Below are 10,290 nucleotides of genomic sequence, written 5' to 3'. Positions count from 1 at the left end.
TAAAAAAAAAGAAAAAAATACAGCAAGGAAAGAGAAGAGTATAAATTACAAAATGATGAGGATGACAGTGTGAAATGATGAATGGTGAAATGAGCTGCCGTCTGATGGTATCAATATCAATGTCTTGCTGATGGTCAAGCTTTTCTCTTTCAGCCACTTTTTTTCAGCTTTCCTGCTTATGGTTCACCATTTTAACAGCAAATATCAACGAATGTATTGTCATAAAGCAATACAAATTTCTGCCACTTCCTAAGAAAACGTGAAATTGTCTCTTTTAGATAAATGCTGAAAAAGAAAACTTTTCCTATCCTCGTCTCCTCTCACTGGCAATGGAGGTGTATAGGTAAGCAGAGAAGTAAAGTTAAAGAGGGTTTACCCTGCATGAACAAGACCATACAAGTATTTTTCCTGCATCTAGCTACAACAATTTTTAAGGAGAAATAACCCGACGCATTTGCAAAAAAATGATCGAGGATTTAGGTGTAGGTATGCATATCAAGGAGTCAAAGAAGGTTTTCGAATGAAAATGTCAAGATTCAAATAATAGCGCCACTCTCTGCTAATGGAATTTCCATTGCTACCAACATTACTAAAAAGACCCAGAATAATTCGAGTTCAGTTATATGCTGATGCTGACCATTCCTGTAGAGGAAAATATTATAATACTTAGATTTTACCTCAATACGATATAATTAGAATTAAAAAATGACATTTTTTGTCATCAAACTTGAATTTTTGCAGTAATGGGAAGGTTAAATCTGTGACATTTCTAAAACTGAAAGCTGATAGTGTAATTTTTGTCTACGAAGAAATAATCAATAACTTGAATGGCGACTTGTGGCTGCGTGTAAACTGTGTCTTGAGCTTTGACATACTGGAATTTTATGAATTTACTGCGTTTTATTACCGGGAGACACGTAGTAATTTTTAACAAATCCTTTGGTCTGATCGGTTTCCGAAACTCGTTGTTTGCTCGTTTACAGCCATCTCGTATCGAACTTTTCTTCGCGACTTCCAAGTGTTCAAAAGCATTGTATTTTCCGTTAATTTTGACAGGTACGTTGTTTTACGATCACATATGTCTGGATTCTATCGTGCCTTTGTAGAGCGAACGAAGCTCCTCTTTGTTTAATGCAACTTATACAGGATGTAGCCCCCTTGCACCAACTAAATGGTACGGAATTGCAAAATGCCCCCTTTCAAGCAGGAGGGCTGAAATGATTGACATACTGTCTTGGTGTCTCATGTGTCAATTCTCAGAACTGTTTGTTTACCTTTCTGTTTGTCTCATGAGCCTTATCAATATTCTGAGTGATATGCAGATTGTTTTGGACACTACTCACCATATCACCCAGCATCTCACTAGTTATTTTCATTGGTCATATTTTTCTGACCAACCTTACTGTAGGTACATTTTCTGTCGCCAATTGATGCATCTGGAAACTTCTTTAATTGAATGTAGCCCGGAAGTCATATCCTCTCAGATCTTACTGATGGTCGTAATAATGCAGTAAGATATGAATAAGTTTAACTTCGAAGATATGAACCTAGCTCATTGTAAGCATGTTCCACTAATGGCAGTTGGAACGGAAGTTGTGGGTCTTGTTTCAAAGACAGCTGCCAATTTGCTCCTCATCTTCCTAATAACTTTTGAACCTAGTTAGTGTCCCAGCCTAAGACATCTACCTCCTTTTGCACAATGGCAGAAGTTCATGCATTTATTTTTGATGTCTCAATGAAGACAGCAGATTGCTTGTCACACTCAATAAGCAGGTACTAAACTTATTTGGAACGAACTTCGTCTCAAGTTCAGTTTTGATGAATTTTTACCATCAGCATCTTGTGTGAAGAGCTACCTATGATTTCCTCATTCTAGCTTATTTTAGAAATAACATTCAAGCCTTTCATTCTCCCATGTAGGTATTTACTTTTATGGATAAGCCAGAAATATTAATCCCTCATTTTGTAATTCTGTCCATTTAACTGTGTAGACAGTTACGCATTATGAGGATTCGAACATTTCTGACACACTATAGAAACAACATTAAGTTGATGAAACTGCAAAATTGTGTATCTTGGTCAAAGAACGCCCCGGGGCCATTCCTGGGCCAAATCTGATTTCATGCTGTGACGCGATTTTTTGGTTTTTGTTTATACCTATTTTACATACCCCTGATTATGACATCCTTGACGTTGAAATAGGTATAGTGGTTCTCATAAAATTTTGTGTCAAGTAAGTTCTAATTTCACTACATCGGGATTTTCAAGAAAACAATCTGCTGATCATAGTTTTTGGTTCAATCTTGGCCGTGTTGTTTAATCAAAAGCCAAACTATTGCGAGAGAGAATCATAGGTGCAAACATTTTTCATCTCTCCAGTGGTTTGTGGTTTCTCATCATCTTTCTTAAAATTTATTTTTCTATCTTTTGCAACTTTCTTTAAAAAAAGTGTTTTTGCGAGTATCTGTCTATTTTTCATGTATTTTTTTTCCTCTTTACATTTTCCAGACCCTTGTAGAAGGCGGTAGTTCGGTTTTAGTTTTGTAGTGGAACCTCCCACTGAATCTTTTGGAGGATTTCAATCGGTAAGTTTTTATTTTCTTATAGATTTACTTTTACTTCCTTAGAAATATTCTTAGTGGCTCTTATCCTCTTAGACGAAACATGTTTTGGAAGTCAGAAAACTGTGATTTTGGCTGGAATTCTTAGACGCATTATGAAACTGATATGGGTTGGAAGCTCTTCAGAACCTCTTTACATGATTGAAATACTCTTACTGATGTTAGTCTCAGGAAGATTTCAAATCAAGGAAGTTTCTAGGTGCGTCTGAAACTTTCGGTCCTCAAAGGCAAATGTCTCAAGGTGGTATTCAAAAAGAAGATTCCGATTTTCTTCTCTTCACATATCTGTAACAATATCAGCAAATAAATTAAAAAAAAAAAAAAAAAAAAAAAAAAAAAAAAAAAAACCTGCAACAAATTCAATTTAAAAAAATTCTTAAACAGCTTGCTCCCAAGCTCTCAGTTTCTTTCTTTTTCTTTTTTTTTTAATTTTTCATAAATAATGTTCAGGGAAGAACTTTGCACAAAACAAAAGGCAATACAGTTTTAAAGTTTCCATTTATAGGCTGAATGGTTGTCCAGGGCCCATATCTAAGGATACTAGAGGCTTCTTAAATGTTCAAGATTTGAATACCCTAATAAGGCCAAAGTTCTCATGAAAAATAACATGAGCAGTTTTAGATAACCTTCAGCCAATTTCTAGGATTAGCTGTTTCGAATCTAACTATTGTCACTCATTTTATTTATTCTTAAACTCGCCTCCCTCTTTATCCATTCCTAGAGAAACGTTTGTATCTCTCTAATAAGAAGGGGTGTCTTAATTTTCAATATTCGGAGACTTTTCCTCAAAATCTTACAAAGGTAATGATTTTCTGCTTGCGCACACTTCTTCTGTTACCTCCTTATTTTTGATGGCCAGAGACATCAAATTTTTTATTTATGGAAAACTGCTATTCGAGCTGTTAAAATGCCATCCACTAACTTAATTTTGTTGAAAAAATGATTAGAATTGTATCTTTCTGTGCTATGTGCAGAAATAATTTGTTACTCTGGAGAGAAGAAGAGAAAAGAATAGTAGATTACGGATGTAACCCGACCATGAGTAGGTTGAAATATCAAGAGTCCTCAAATTTGTTCTAAGCATTCATTTAAGTATTGATTTCTGTTTATCAGATATATGTTGCCTTTTTTTGTCGTTTCTGATTTTCAAGGCATAGTTCTGATAATCTTTAAAGACTCTGGAGGAGATTTTTTTCCTTCAAAAAGAAGAATACGGTGATTAAATTTAGGAATCTATCTAGTTTCAAAAAGAATACATTTTCTCTCCATGTGTGGAGAAAATTTATTTTCTCCTGCTTCAGTTTTGGTACTACTTAGCATGAACCTATGAAATTATTCAAGTAATTGATGCTCAAAGTGAGTGGGTGCCAATGTATAAATCTCAAACCAAAGGACATGGCGCCTCTCACAGCTTTCAATCTTTTTATTTACCACTTTATTGACGCTCTACTTTTAATTTTTTCCCTAATGTGCCTTCTTAAATGTGACAATTAACCTGATTTCATTTTAATGTGCTGGTTAACTACCTTACAGATATATTTGAGTTGAATCAGCTGCATTTTTTGCAAAAAAATTATGATGCCTTTGTTCTGCAATATACAAGCAAATAAATCAAAGAATCTATGCGATCATGCATTTCAAACAAAGGGCCTATAAATCTTTTACTGCAGTAAAAATACTCAGGATTTCAGATCATGCTTTTTTCTCCAAGGCTTGTGACAGCCGTTTGTGAAAGTTGTGACGACTTCATATTCCCAGTCACAGTGTTGAAACGTCTGGTATTGCGTGATTAGTTTGCTGATTGGAAGATTTTTCCTGGAAGTTCATTTTCAGTTTCGTGTCAGAGAAAAATCGTGGGCCCCGTTGAATATTGGTAATTTCTTCCAGCGAAGCATAGAGTTCAGAGAGGTTTTTTTCCCTCAGGTGTGCCAAAAATGCGGGATTGCAGGTTACGTTAGGTCAGGCAGGTAGGGCAGAGAAAAAAAACTTCGTGCGTGGGATCCGAAGTTAATGTCATATGGATCTCTGAAGTTTTCGGATCACGTACCTAAAAACTTGAGGTTCAGCTGCCGAAGTTTGGGTCAGACATCTGAAGTACTTCGATATATACCGAAGGGTTCGGGTCACACATCTGGAGTACTCCGGTATATACCGAAGTTCCTCGATGTCCGACCTGAACTTCGGCAGCTGGAGTTTTTAGATACGCAATCCGAAGACTTCAGAGATCCATATGACCTCAACTTCGGGTCCCATGCACGAAGTTTTTTCCTCCGTGTTGAACCTATACAGAATATTCTACTAAAAGAGAAGAAAATCCAAGAAAGTTTTCAAGAAATTATGTTGACTAGTTTTTCAAGGAAATAATAAAGAATGACAGTAAGTCTTCAAGATCGCAAAAGCAGCAGTGGCGAAGCATGAATGATTGATTATCCATGTTTCCCTATTTGAAGTTGCGGTAAAGAATCGATTACTAAGGTGTTCAGTTCGGACACTCCGGTCATCAATGTTTTTCCATAGGTGTGAATGACAGATCAATCGATGTATCGCAAAGGACGCCACGCCACTGAAAAGAAGCTACTTGGTTTCGCTCTTTAGTCGCACGGATATCTGAGTACCGGTGGGGAACCGACGAAATTTGGCCTCTGGTTTTTCTACCCCTGGAAACAGAGCGGAAACAAGAGGAGAAGTCGTTTTTGGCGAGTCGAGATTGGCATTAACTAACGTTGCGTTGAGTGGTGGGTGCGCAGGCGTGGCTGTCGAGTTGAGTGAGCGCGGATCCGTCTGTCGCCTCTCACGTCACGTCGCGTCCGCGTCATCGTCCTCGCGACCGTGGCCGTGGTCGTCCCTCACCGAGAGCATCCTCCAATCAAAAAACGCCATTTTTCCCGCCGTCTCTCGTAGAGCATCTATATGGATAGCATTTTGCTAAAAGGAACCGGGAGCTTCGCAATGTTGCTAAGATTGTGCAACTTCATGCATCGTAATATAACTATTGAAATCCTGGAAAAATATGGAATTTACAAGGAAATTTTTGTCCTTTTACAGTTTTTAGCAAGTAAAATAGAAACTTTTTATAGATAATCAGGTTTTTTTAGAGACAAAAGGAGCTGCATAATCTTAGTAACATTGCAATGCTCCTGGTTCTTTTTTGCAAAATGCAATCCTTATGTGAGAGATTATTGCCTTTCCGTGCTGCTCTTGGATCGCTACATCAGTTTTAGGCAGAGGCTAAGAGAGACCCTTTACTAGCCTCTTGGCAGTAGGCGGGAACCTTTACTTTCGGGGATTCGACACTTCTCTATGCACAATGGGTCAGTTGCGCTGGTCACAGAATCGTGTTTCGAGGCTTGATTCTTGTGGATCAGGCGAAAAAGAGTACAAATAGCAACTCTCTCACGAGTTACCGCGCTTTGAAAAAGTCACTTTATGACGTCATTCACCATGGTAGTGACATCCTTGGTTTCTTTCACCTTGCTTTCATCCGAGATTTACAGTGATTAACAAGTGCAAATGTGTGCATCACTGACTGATGAAAGCATGGTAGAAGAAACCAAGCACGAAATCTCGGTTAAAACTGAACGAAAAAATCTGTTTTGACAGATTTTATTATTTTTAGTTGAGCTACAAGAATCAAGCATCAAGACACGATTCTGTGACCAGCTTAACTGACCCATTGCGGTGTTTTTAGAGGAGATTCGCACCGTGCATAAGAGATTTGATTTCGTTGGAATGCGCATGCGCCGTTTTTCCTCCACGCAATCGTGTAAATGGCACTCGGGCGAAGCTGCGCCGGTATTCCGTGGGAGTGGTGGAAATGCCCCGCGAGAGATGAGTCGGGGGTGGGGGTGGATGTGGGGGCGGGGGCGGCGAGGGTGGTGCAGTCTGAAACTTGGACGTGACGCGAATGTGCAAAGAGCGAAATCCGTCGGCCGCCACCTCCCGCCAACACCCTCTTTTTTCGCACCAACAGACTCATTTAAAGGCTACATCATTCTTCCCATCTCTCATCCATCATTGTTTCACGGCTCCAGTCCGATCGTAACCTCAAACATAACCTCGAGTCCTTTTATGTCCACTGTCCAGTCTCTCATCGCGTGTTCGAGATCGTTCATACCAGTTCGCCTTCAATTTTTAAATTAGGCAATATGAGCTACTTAGAAGCAGTAATAGTTGCTGCCACTAGTTTTGCCCTGCGTCTTCGCTTTGAGCGGAGTATTCGCGGGTCAATAGCACCCTTATCGAGTGTTCCGAAATCGTTAGGTCCAGCTTGCCTTCAATATTGCAGTCAGGCAATTTAAGCGACTTAGGAGCAGCAATAATTTCTTGCAGTAGTTTGGCTCCGTGCATTCGCTTTGAGCGAAGTACTCGCGAATTGATGTCACTCTCATCGACTGTTCTGAAATCGTTCATACCAGTTCGCCTTCAATTTTTAAATTAGGCAATATGAGCGACTTAGGAGCAGTAATAGTCGCCTCCATTAGTTTTGCCCTGTGTATTCGCTTTGAGCGAAGCACTCGCGAATTGATGTTATACTCTCATCGAGTGCTCTGAGATCGTTCGGTCCAGTTCGCCACCAATTTTGTGATCAGGCAATTTAAGCGATTTAAGAGGAGTAATAGTTGCTTCAATTAGTTTTGCCCTGCGCACTCCCTCGTTTTGAGCATAGCATTTGCGGATTAATATTTCTGTCATATATAGGGTGTTCGAGAAAAAGCGGCCATGAGAAGTTTACCGACTTACATTCATTTTAATATGATTGTATACTAAGAGCGTTTTGGACTCATTCAGACTTCTGACCGGCCTGCTCTGTGTAAACCCAGTAGGCAACGTAGGCTGCCATAAAAAGCAATAGATGAAATACTAATTTTTACATTGAAAATTTATCACTGGAAAAAAAAAACCACATTGGATCTAGAGTCCAGACTCTTGAAAACATTGACAAGAAAAAATACTCTTGATTCAATCGGATTTTTGCTTGAATCAAAACGAAATCCGCTTAAATTAAGAGGCTTGGTTCTTGATTTAACCTAGATTCTGATTGAATCAAGAGTACTTTTTCTTATCGATGTTCTTAAGAATCTGGACTCTTGATCCAATGTGTTTTTTTCCAGTGAATAAGTATCAAACATAAGTATAATACCCTATTTTAGTAGAGGGCTTTTTTTTATGCGGATCGCAGTGGAACGCGGTGGATCGCGATGAACATCGGTATTTTTTTATTCCGTTCCTCAGCGTGATCCAAGCGTTCCAGGTGGATCAGGATGGAACGCTGGATTGCTCTTCCGAGGTGGGGCGAGCTCGCGATCCCTGTGATCCTAACCTAATGCGAGGAAGTTGCCGTCCCCAAAAATCAAAACAATAACAAATCGAACCAAATTCCAAGTTTGGATTTTTTTTATCACTTGGAACACTTGGATCGGTCCGGATCACTCAGGATTCCGATCCAGTGCGTTTCACTGCGATCCACCCTGATCCGCGATAAAAAAAAGCCCTTTAGGCACTCCGAAAGATTTCAAACTCGTTAATCTAAACCCCAACAAAAATTATAATGACCCCTTTATCTCGCGCAGTTCTTTTCGTTTTAGCGCGCTCACTGAACCAACTACTCGCAAAATTCGAGAGACACAATAATTGCGTTAATCTTAGAAAGTCGCAGTGCGTTGATAAGTCAAAAATTGCCAACAATTAATGAGCACCTCGTACTTCGTCTACTTGGTCATGGTTTTTGATTGACTTCCCACTTTCCTCCCTTTCCTAATAATTTTTTTTCAACGTTCATGTTACTTCTCGCACGCGTTGTGACCGTCGTTCTGCAATATGCCTATTAATTTTTTCCCGTGTATGATTTTTTCAACCGTATTTATACCCTTTTCGAAGGTACATAACACTGAATACGTGAGTTTTAATTGTAAAGCATTAAAGCCTCAGATTTGCTGTCACTGGAAAATGATTGTTGCAGCATCGATCGCTGACATCGAGAAATGTGTGTCTAATCATAGGAAATTTTGCGTATTTCAAAGTAATTTGCTTAAAAAGGGAAATCCGAGTAATTCACCCATTTATGTAATTTTAATTTCAGACGCGTGATTTTATCCTGCATTGTAAAAAATTTGCATTCACTTTTAAGTTCCTCTTTCCTAGCTTGGTCAAATATTATTGGTTAAAGTAAAAAACACGCATTTCGTTTTGCGATTTCTTAATTTATTTATTTCTTTCCGGGAAAACTATTATGATCATTATTTCTTTGAATTTTCACTGATTTCTCGACAATCTATACAACATCTCCAGTGGACATTTAAAAAAATAACGCTAATTTCTTATCAATAAACAAACGACCAACTAAAGTAAAAAAAACAATTAAAATTTTTGAAACTTCCCAATCTACCTAGTTACGTTTTCTGCATCCTCGCCATCGAGAATTTTTTCTGAAAGTGATCTCATAACAAACTGCTTCCGAGATGTCTAAGGAGTCTCACGCAAAGAAAAAATCTGAAGAGCATTTAAAAGTCGCCGAAACTCTCCTGATCAATTACAAAATTTCTAAAAAACGCAAGAGTTTGTTTCCTTGCACACGGAGAAAAAAACTTCGGGCGTGGGACCCAAAGTTTAGTTCATATGGATCTCTAAAGTTTTCGGATTGAGCATCCGAACACTTAAGGTCAAGATGCTGTGGTGGGGTCACACATTTGAAACTTCAGTTCTTACATCTGAAGTACTTCGGTTTTCACATCCGGAAAACTTCGGATCTCACATCTGAAAAACTTCGGTTCTCACATCTGAAGTACTTCAGATCTAAGAACTGAAGTTTCAGATGTGTGATCCGAACCTCGACAGCTAGACCTTAAATGTTCAGATGCTCAATCTGAAAACTTCAGAGATCCATATGACCTAAACCTCGGGTCCCACGCACGAGGCTTTTTTCTCCGTGCATCTTTCGAATATAATCCGCGTGTGCGAACATTCAAAGAGAAATATTCGCGCTAATTCTCAAGCTGTCTTTAAAATCAGTTTTAATGAGGAGTGATCGGGGAAAAAGAGGTAGTCGAAGGATCTGCGAAGGAAATGGTTCAAACTGCGAAAATACGCGGTGAAGAGGAAGTTTTGCGCGGAATTAGTCGTTTCCGTCGCCGCCACCAGCTTCATTTTCTGTCGTGCCAAGGAAAAACGCCGTATGTGCCTTCCGGCGTTGCCAAATTTCCTTTGAAAAATCACGAATTTTTGGACATATTTTTAAGTATTTTTCTTCCGAATTTTTAGAGAATTTAGTTCGTAATTTGATCTAGATAGTGCAAAAATTTCAAGGAAAAATATTCATTACTTTCTTCGAGAATAAGTATCCTCTGAGACGAAATTTGGCAACATTCGAATGTTCATACGTCGTTTTTCCCTAGCACGGCAGTTTTGGCGACGCACGCGAACTCTACTCAACACGCGAGCTCCACGCAAATATTTACCTGGAAACTCAAAACTCAGTCGCACGAGTAGATCAAGAGAGGAAAACGGGCTTTGCCTGTGGCAAGAAAACGCAGTCCTACAGTTTTCTAATTGAAATTTTTGCAATCGAAGCATCGCTGAAAACTGTCCCGAAGTGCGAATGAAAACCACCGCATACGCATCCTAGGAACCTATGTGAGAAATTAGTCTACTGAACACTGGAAAGAAAAACACA

General features: G+C 38.9%; 1 protein-coding gene across 1 annotated transcript in view; it reads left to right on the top strand.

The window, feature by feature from the left end:
• Positions 1 to 841: 841 nt before the first annotated feature.
• The window catches only part of mtgo (miles to go), a 219,763-nt gene continuing 210,314 nt past the window's right edge, over positions 842 to 10,290 (top strand). Inside the window, exons 1-2 of the mRNA XM_019043998.2 lie at positions 842 to 1,056; positions 2,509 to 2,585. The gene's annotated coding sequence lies outside the window, so the exon portion shown is untranslated. The remainder of the gene's footprint in view (positions 1,057 to 2,508; positions 2,586 to 10,290) is intronic.

The sequence above is a fragment of the Bemisia tabaci genome, chromosome 7, assembly GCF_918797505.1.
Source record: "Bemisia tabaci chromosome 7, PGI_BMITA_v3".
Lineage (NCBI taxonomy): Eukaryota > Metazoa > Arthropoda > Insecta > Hemiptera > Aleyrodidae > Bemisia > Bemisia tabaci.
Note: the sequence above shows the minus strand (reverse complement) of the source record. Positions and strands in the feature narration are given on the sequence as shown.